The following is a 7,502-nucleotide window of genomic DNA, read 5'->3' on the forward strand; positions in this document are numbered from 1 at the left end:
CGCGGCGAAGGCTAGAAATTTATATGGTCGGTACAGCGCCATCTCGTTAGGGCAATGGTCGAACGACGAACTAAGGCGGAGCGCCTGTTTGTCGCTCGCTCGTTATAAATAGAGGGATTTTAGGTGTGCGGCGTTTTAGATCGAGTATACTCGTCGTAACGTGCACGTCGTGTCTGTCTCGTTTTCTGTTTTTAAACGTTTTTTTAACTCGACGACTAGAAGAGAATGCCACCCAAGACCAGCGGTAAGGCGGCCAAGAAGGCCGGAAAAGCTCAAAAGAACATCTCGAAGAGCGACAAGAAAAAGAAGCGCAGGAGGAAGGAGAGTTACGCCATCTACATTTACAAGGTGTTGAAGCAGGTCCATCCCGATACCGGTATCTCCAGCAAGGCTATGTCTATCATGAACAGTTTCGTGAACGACATCTTCGAACGTATAGCTGCTGAAGCCAGTCGCCTCGCTCATTACAACAAACGTTCGACCATAACCAGCAGGGAGATCCAGACGGCGGTGCGTCTTCTTTTGCCCGGTGAATTGGCGAAGCACGCCGTTTCTGAAGGAACCAAGGCCGTCACCAAATACACCAGTTCAAAATAAATCCTCCTCGAGCAGCTTGGAAGTTGGTTGGAAAAAAAAGAAAAAAAATCGGTTCTTTTCAGAACCACAAATTCAACTCGAACGAATTAAAAATTTTCGTCTTCATACTATATAAGTTCCTGAGAGAAAATATAAATAGTGAAAAATATATTTAAAAAAAGTTTGACATCAGAAATGTTAATAAAAAAAGAAAAGAGTAGAGACAACGGCACGCGGTGTTCCCAAGCGGTCACCCATCCAAGTACTGACCGCGCCCGACGTTGCTTGACTTCGGTGATCGGACGAGAACCGGTAGTTTTCAACGTGGTATGGTCGTTGCCTGGTAAAATTTTCCAAGATGGTACGTTGACGATTTTTTGTGATTGTTCGATCGTTTGGATGTGACATTTTTCGATGGTACACATGTCAGAAAATGTACAAGATTTAAAAGAAGAAAAAAAAAAAATTTTTTTTTGCGAGTCGTTTTTTAGTTTTTTTTTTGCGACAAAATGACGAAAAAAAAAAACTCGTATGAGGCGTTAAATTAAATTGTTCGTTTGACGATCTCAACGAGTCACTTGCGATTAACGTAATTTAAAATTTGAGAACTTACTTACTCACTTGCTTGCTTAGATGGAAATAGCACCCACTTGAAGTAAACGCCGACACGGACCGGAGATGAATAAACTCCGAACGGACGGGGTTAATTCATGAACTGACCGTAGTACGGTCGAAGGTTCGCCGCCGCCGCTACCTGCTTTCTTTCTTAGAACTGATAACAGAGTTGGTTTCTTTGTCTGTTCATTCATCGAAATTCCCACCACTCTGGCCGGGCCGGGCGGGGTGGGTGTGTGTTGTTTCATGATTTGTTCTCTTCTCGATTTATTCTTTTTCCGACGTCGTTCGATTCATAGAGATGTTTTCGTCGAAAGTGTGGTCGCGTTTACATTGCATTAAAATTTAATTTGTTCCAGTGCGACGATGAAACAAGAAAAAAGTTTCAAGTAAGTACGCACGCACGCACACCTACATATTTCATTTTTTAAATCTTTCGACGTTCGTAGTTTCTGCTCGAAATGTCGACTAATAGTAGGGAATGTTTTGTTGATTTGTTTGTTTTTCGTTTTTGAGAAGAACAAATGAAAATTTCGTTGGATTTCTGTCGACCGACGACCGACTGAAAATCCGCCGACATCGACGTAGTTTTATTTAGAGTGTCTGAAAAATGCAAACAATGCAAGATTTCCGTATTTTTGTTGGTTTGTGGTGTTTGGGGAGTTTTTTTTATGATTATAAAATGGTTTCGTCGAGAAAAATTGCTTCTTTCGCAATGAATTGGCAAGAAAAATTAAAAAACTCGTCCGTTCCCGTCGCTGGATGTTCGACGGTGGTCCGTCTGATTTTCCCTTTATTTTCGTAAAATTGACGAGAATTTCGACGTCAAAACTGTTTTCGGTGATGTTTCGATGATGGGATTTCGTCGTGTGAGGTAATTTTTGAGGAAAAAATGTCGATTTTGCGAAAAAAGTCGTTCGAAAAGTCCGTTCGTCGTACAAATTCGTTTCTCATGGTCGAGTCCGAAATTGACATCGTTTTTTTTCCGACCTGTTCGTCAAGATCGTTTTCAAAAATCAACTCCTACGAAAGGCGAAGGTTTTATCTTCGTTCTTGAAAAAATTCGACCTTCTCGGACGTCATCTTCGACCGTTTGTGAATTTTTTTCCTACACTCTGCAGGTTCGTCGGTCGTCGCTCCGATCCGTGCTGCGTCTCTTTGCGAGGCGATTTTCGAAAAGATCGCACGTACTTTTCGACCGATTCGTTCGTGAAACTTGTAGAGGATGCTTCCAAGTTTGTCTGGTCGAAAGCGGAACTTTCCTGTTATTCGTGGAAAACGCGTAACGTCGGCGTCGAACTTGGATGTCATCTCCTTGTTTCGGAGGGTCTTTGTTCGAGTCGACGTTCGATCGGTCCTTGTTCGCTTTTGGAGGTCGGCTGGTCGTCCGGGAAAACTTGAGGTTATTCAGGAGGCCATCGCCGACCGAATCGCTCATGTTCCCGCACCCGGAGGCGGTGATCTTCGCGTAAAGAGAACGATGCCATCACGCGAAAGCTGTATTCGAGGCCCACTGAATTTTCTAACTCGACGAGAAGGCTCTCGTTTAGTCCGCGGTCCGCGCGTTTTCGAACGCGCCAACACTTTGACTTTGGCGCCCAATTCGTTCTGTAAAGTTCATTCGTTCTTTCACCGAAGAATAAGCCTACCTATAATAAAAAGAAAAAAACGCGCGCGCGATAGACGAAAATATGGCCGACGTAGAAAATCAAGCAGCTTCGACGGTCGCCGGTGCCACTTCCGGCTCCTCACCGGTGAAGAAGGAGAAGAAGCCCAAAAATCCGAGAAGCAAACCTTCTCATCCGCCCACTTCGGAGATGGTCACCAACGCCATCAAAGGCTTGAAGGAACGCGGCGGTTCTTCGTTGCAGGCGATCAAGAAATATGTCGCGGCCAACTACAAAGTCGACGCGGAAAAATTTGCGCCTTTCATCAAGAAGTACCTTAAGGGCGCCGTCGCATCCGGTTCGTTGGTCCAAACCAAAGGAAAAGGAGCTTCCGGTTCGTTCAAGTTGGCTTCTGCCGTCACCGGTGCAGCTAAGGCTCCGTCCGCCACGAAAAAGAGATCTGCCGCTGCGACCGCGTCGTCATCGGCGAAATCCAAGAAGACGGGCGTTGCTAAACGTTCCGTCGCGTCAGCGCCGACGTCCGCCGAAAAAGGATCCGCCTCAAAAGCCGGTAAGAAGGCCGCCCCCGCCGCTTCGGCCAAGTCTAAGAAAACTGCCGCCGAAAAGAAGAGCGTCGCCGTATCGAAGGCTAGAAAGGCTGCGTCCGCTCCCGAAAAGAAAGCCAGCGCCGCCTCCAGATCGCCCGTCAAACCCAAGACGCCATCGAAAGCGAAGAAATCCAACAAGGCCGGTCCAACCAAGAAACCGAAAGCGCCGAAACCGAAAACGGCCAAAGCCGTCACCGTCAAAGCGAAAAAAACCGCTTCACCCAAGAGAAAGAAGTGAAAAGTCGACGACGATGATTTAATTTTTTCAACGACGACGACGTCCTGGTGGTTTCGGGAACGTGCTCCGATCGTATATATCGACGTAGGGGCACCATCGATACAAATAAATGGCCCTTTTCAGGGCCACAATTATTTTCAAGAAACGAACGAAAGATTCGCTTGGACAATGCACATTCTGTTGAGGAGATACATACTTTCATTTGATTTTCTTGTCTATTCATTTGACTGTCGAAACAGTGTTATTACAAAGAATGATAAACTTTATTATATAATAATGTTTCAAATAGTCTCAGTTAAAAGAAAATTTAATGTGAAAGAAAAAAGCAAAAGTTTATCGTTTTATGTAAGTACGAATTTTGTGAATAAATCACATAACCTAACTTTTTTTTTTTTTTTTTTTTTTTTCAATCTCAAAAAGTTGCATGCGCGAACGATAAATTTTCAATTCGTTGGAAAATAATTGTGGTTCTGAAAAGAACCGATTTTTTTTTTCTTCTTTTAACACCTTCGAAGATGAAGAATTTGTTAATTCTAGATGGTCGGATCGGATGGATGGATGGATGGATGGAGGAAATTTAAGCCCTCTCGCCACGAATGCGTCTCGCCAATTGGATGTCTTTCGGCATGATGGTGACACGTTTGGCGTGGATGGCGCACAAGTTGGTGTCTTCGAAGAGGCCGACGAGATAAGCCTCGCTGGCTTCTTGAAGTGCCATCACGGCCGAACTTTGGAAACGGAGATCGGTCTTGAAATCTTGGGCGATCTCTCGGACGAGACGTTGGAAAGGCAGCTTGCGGATCAAAAGTTCAGTGCTCTTTTGATAACGACGAATCTCACGAAGGGCGACCGTACCGGGCCTGTAACGGTGAGGTTTCTTGACACCTCCGGTGGCGGGAGCGCTTTTTCTGGCCGCCTTCGTGGCCAACTGTTTTCTAGGTGCCTTGCCACCGGTAGATTTACGAGCCGTCTGTTTAGTTCTCGCCATCTCGGATATCGGATGAATCAAATGAAAAGAATTAACGTAGGTAGTGGCTTGCTTGCTTGCTTCGACCGAACGACCGACCGTACGTACGAACGTTCGAAAGTCAACTGAAAATTTTCGTCGCGCCAACGGCCGTTTTATAAACTCGATGAGTCATACGGCGACGCCATTGGTGGATTCGTTTTTAACGCGAGGTGGAGCTGCCGTAACTTATAAATAGTCCCGCGGAATGAAATTTTGACGTTAGTTCCATAACGAACTTGGTCGAAGCTACGTCGTTTTGTACGAAGAATTTCCTAATTTTATCAAGATGACCGGTCGTGGTAAAGGTGGCAAAGGATTGGGAAAAGGTGGCGCCAAACGTCATCGCAAAGTTCTACGCGATAACATCCAAGGTATAACGAAACCGGCGATCAGAAGATTGGCTCGTCGTGGTGGTGTGAAACGTATTTCCGGTCTCATCTACGAAGAAACCAGAGGTGTGTTGAAGGTCTTCCTCGAGAACGTCATCCGTGACGCCGTAACTTACACCGAACACGCAAAACGTAAGACCGTCACCGCCATGGACGTCGTCTACGCCCTGAAACGTCAAGGTCGTACCCTTTACGGTTTCGGCGGTTAATTTTATCATTTTATGACGTGTATCCGCATCCTCAGAGGAATAACAACAAACCCCCCGCAGGCAAGCAAACAAACAAACAAAAAAAAACGGTTCTTTTCAGAACCACAAAATAAATCAAACGAATTAAATATGTTGCTCAATTGTGTGTTTGTCTTCAAATCGAAATGAAAATCGTACGGAGTGAGTGATCATTTTAATTTGTGATCCAGGCGGCGACTTTGACAATTTTGACAGCAGTTTTAGGTTAGAATGACCATCGTTAAAAGAACGTTTTTGCCACGAAGAGTATATTTGAGGTTATGTCCAATATGGGGTAGAGTTACTCTCCTCAGACGTGACTTGAAACAAAATCTCATAGCAAATAAAACGATTGATTGTAGTATTACGGCTCACCGCTGACGACTGCTGCTGCAAGAAATTATCGAGACGGAGAGCACGTATAGGCGACCGGTGTGTGTGTGTATGTTCTTAACAGATTAATGTGCGAAATGTGAAGAAATTTACGACGAATCGGAATGTTTCTTGAATTAGATAATCAATAAATTATTATAGATAGAGTTGTCGAGTTCGTGCTTTAGTCGGGCATTGAATTTTTCTAAAAATTACGATGAAAAGTCGTAAAAATCATCTTTCTTGGTTGAATGTAATCGAAAATCTTCCGTTCAGTCTACGCTCGTATAATGAATTAATTGATCGGTTTAACTTTAAAATATCTAAAAGACTTTTTAACATGATTCTCATAGGTTGTTGTATTTTGGCGAAAAAATCAATTCGTTCGAGTTGAATTTTTGGCCCTGAGAAGGGCCGATGTGAAGATGGTTTTTATAAAAGTTTTTGTTTTTCGTTCGAGATGACGGCGGCGAAGAATTAAATTTAAGGCTTCTTTTCGGTCTTCTTGGGCAACAACACCGCCTGGATGTTGGGCAAGACACCGCCTTGGGCGATGGTAACGCCGGAAAGGAGCTTGTTTAACTCCTCGTCGTTCCTTATAGCCAATTGAAGATGTCTCGGAATGATACGGGTTTTCTTGTTATCTCTGGCGGCGTTTCCTGCCAATTCGAGAACTTCGGCGGCTAGATATTCCATTACGGCCGCCAAATAAACGGGAGCACCTGCACCCACTCTTTCGGCGTAGTTTCCTTTACGCAGAAGACGATGAATTCTGCCGACGGGAAACTGAAGTCCGGCACGACTGGAACGAGACTTCGCCTTTCCCTTCACTTTACCTCCTTTTCCTCTTCCGGACATGTTGTTATACGATATAAACAGCAAAACACCTACTGCGACTGACACGAAGCGCACTGACAAACGTACGGCTTGAAATAAATGCCGAACGCGGCGAAGGCTAGAAATTTATATGGTCGGTACAGCGCCATCTCGTTAGGGCAATGGTCGAACGACGAACTAAGGCGGAGCGCCTGTTTGTCGCTCGCTCGTTATAAATAGAGGGATTTTAGGTGTGCGGCGTTTTAGATCGAGTATACTCGTCGTAACGTGCACGTCGTGTCTGTCTCGTTTTCTGTTTTTAAACGTTTTTTTAACTCGACGACTAGAAGAGAATGCCACCCAAGACCAGCGGTAAGGCGGCCAAGAAGGCCGGAAAAGCTCAAAAGAACATCTCGAAGAGCGACAAGAAAAAGAAGCGCAGGAGGAAGGAGAGTTACGCCATCTACATTTACAAGGTGTTGAAGCAGGTCCATCCCGATACCGGTATCTCCAGCAAGGCTATGTCTATCATGAACAGTTTCGTGAACGACATCTTCGAACGTATAGCTGCTGAAGCCAGTCGCCTCGCTCATTACAACAAACGTTCGACCATAACCAGCAGGGAGATCCAGACGGCGGTGCGTCTTCTTTTGCCCGGTGAATTGGCGAAGCACGCCGTTTCTGAAGGAACCAAGGCCGTCACCAAATACACCAGTTCAAAATAAATCCTCCTCGAGCAGCTTGGAAGTTGGTTGGAAAAAAAAGAAAAAAAATCGGTTCTTTTCAGAACCACAAATTCAACTCGAACGAATTAAAAATTTTCGTCTTCATACTATATAAGTTCCTGAGAGAAAATATAAATAGTGAAAAATATATTTAAAAAAAGTTTGACATCAGAAATGTTAATAAAAAAAGAAAAGAGTAGAGACAACGGCACGCGGTGTTCCCAAGCGGTCACCCATCCAAGTACTGACCGCGCCCGACGTTGCTTGACTTCGGTGATCGGACGAGAACCGGTAGTTTTCAACGTGGTATGGTCGTTGCC

At 44.7% G+C, this 7,502-nt stretch overlaps 2 non-coding genes across 2 annotated transcripts; both read right to left on the reverse strand.

The window, feature by feature from the left end:
- Positions 1-797: 797 nt before the first annotated feature.
- Positions 798-917, reverse strand: LOC148165618 (5S ribosomal RNA). Its single transcript, XR_015771314.1, has one exon. It is a non-coding gene; the product is annotated as a 5S ribosomal RNA (ribosomal RNA).
- A 6,465-nt stretch (positions 918-7,382) lies between these two features.
- LOC148165619 (5S ribosomal RNA) lies at positions 7,383-7,502 on the reverse strand. The gene has a single exon (XR_015771315.1). It is a non-coding gene; the product is annotated as a 5S ribosomal RNA (ribosomal RNA).

Source organism: Gnatocerus cornutus, unplaced genomic scaffold (genome assembly GCF_029298725.1).
Source record: "Gnatocerus cornutus isolate USDA-ARS CGAHR unplaced genomic scaffold, icGnaCorn1.1 ctg00000267.1, whole genome shotgun sequence".
In the NCBI taxonomy this organism is placed as follows: Eukaryota; Metazoa; Arthropoda; class Insecta; order Coleoptera; family Tenebrionidae; genus Gnatocerus; species Gnatocerus cornutus.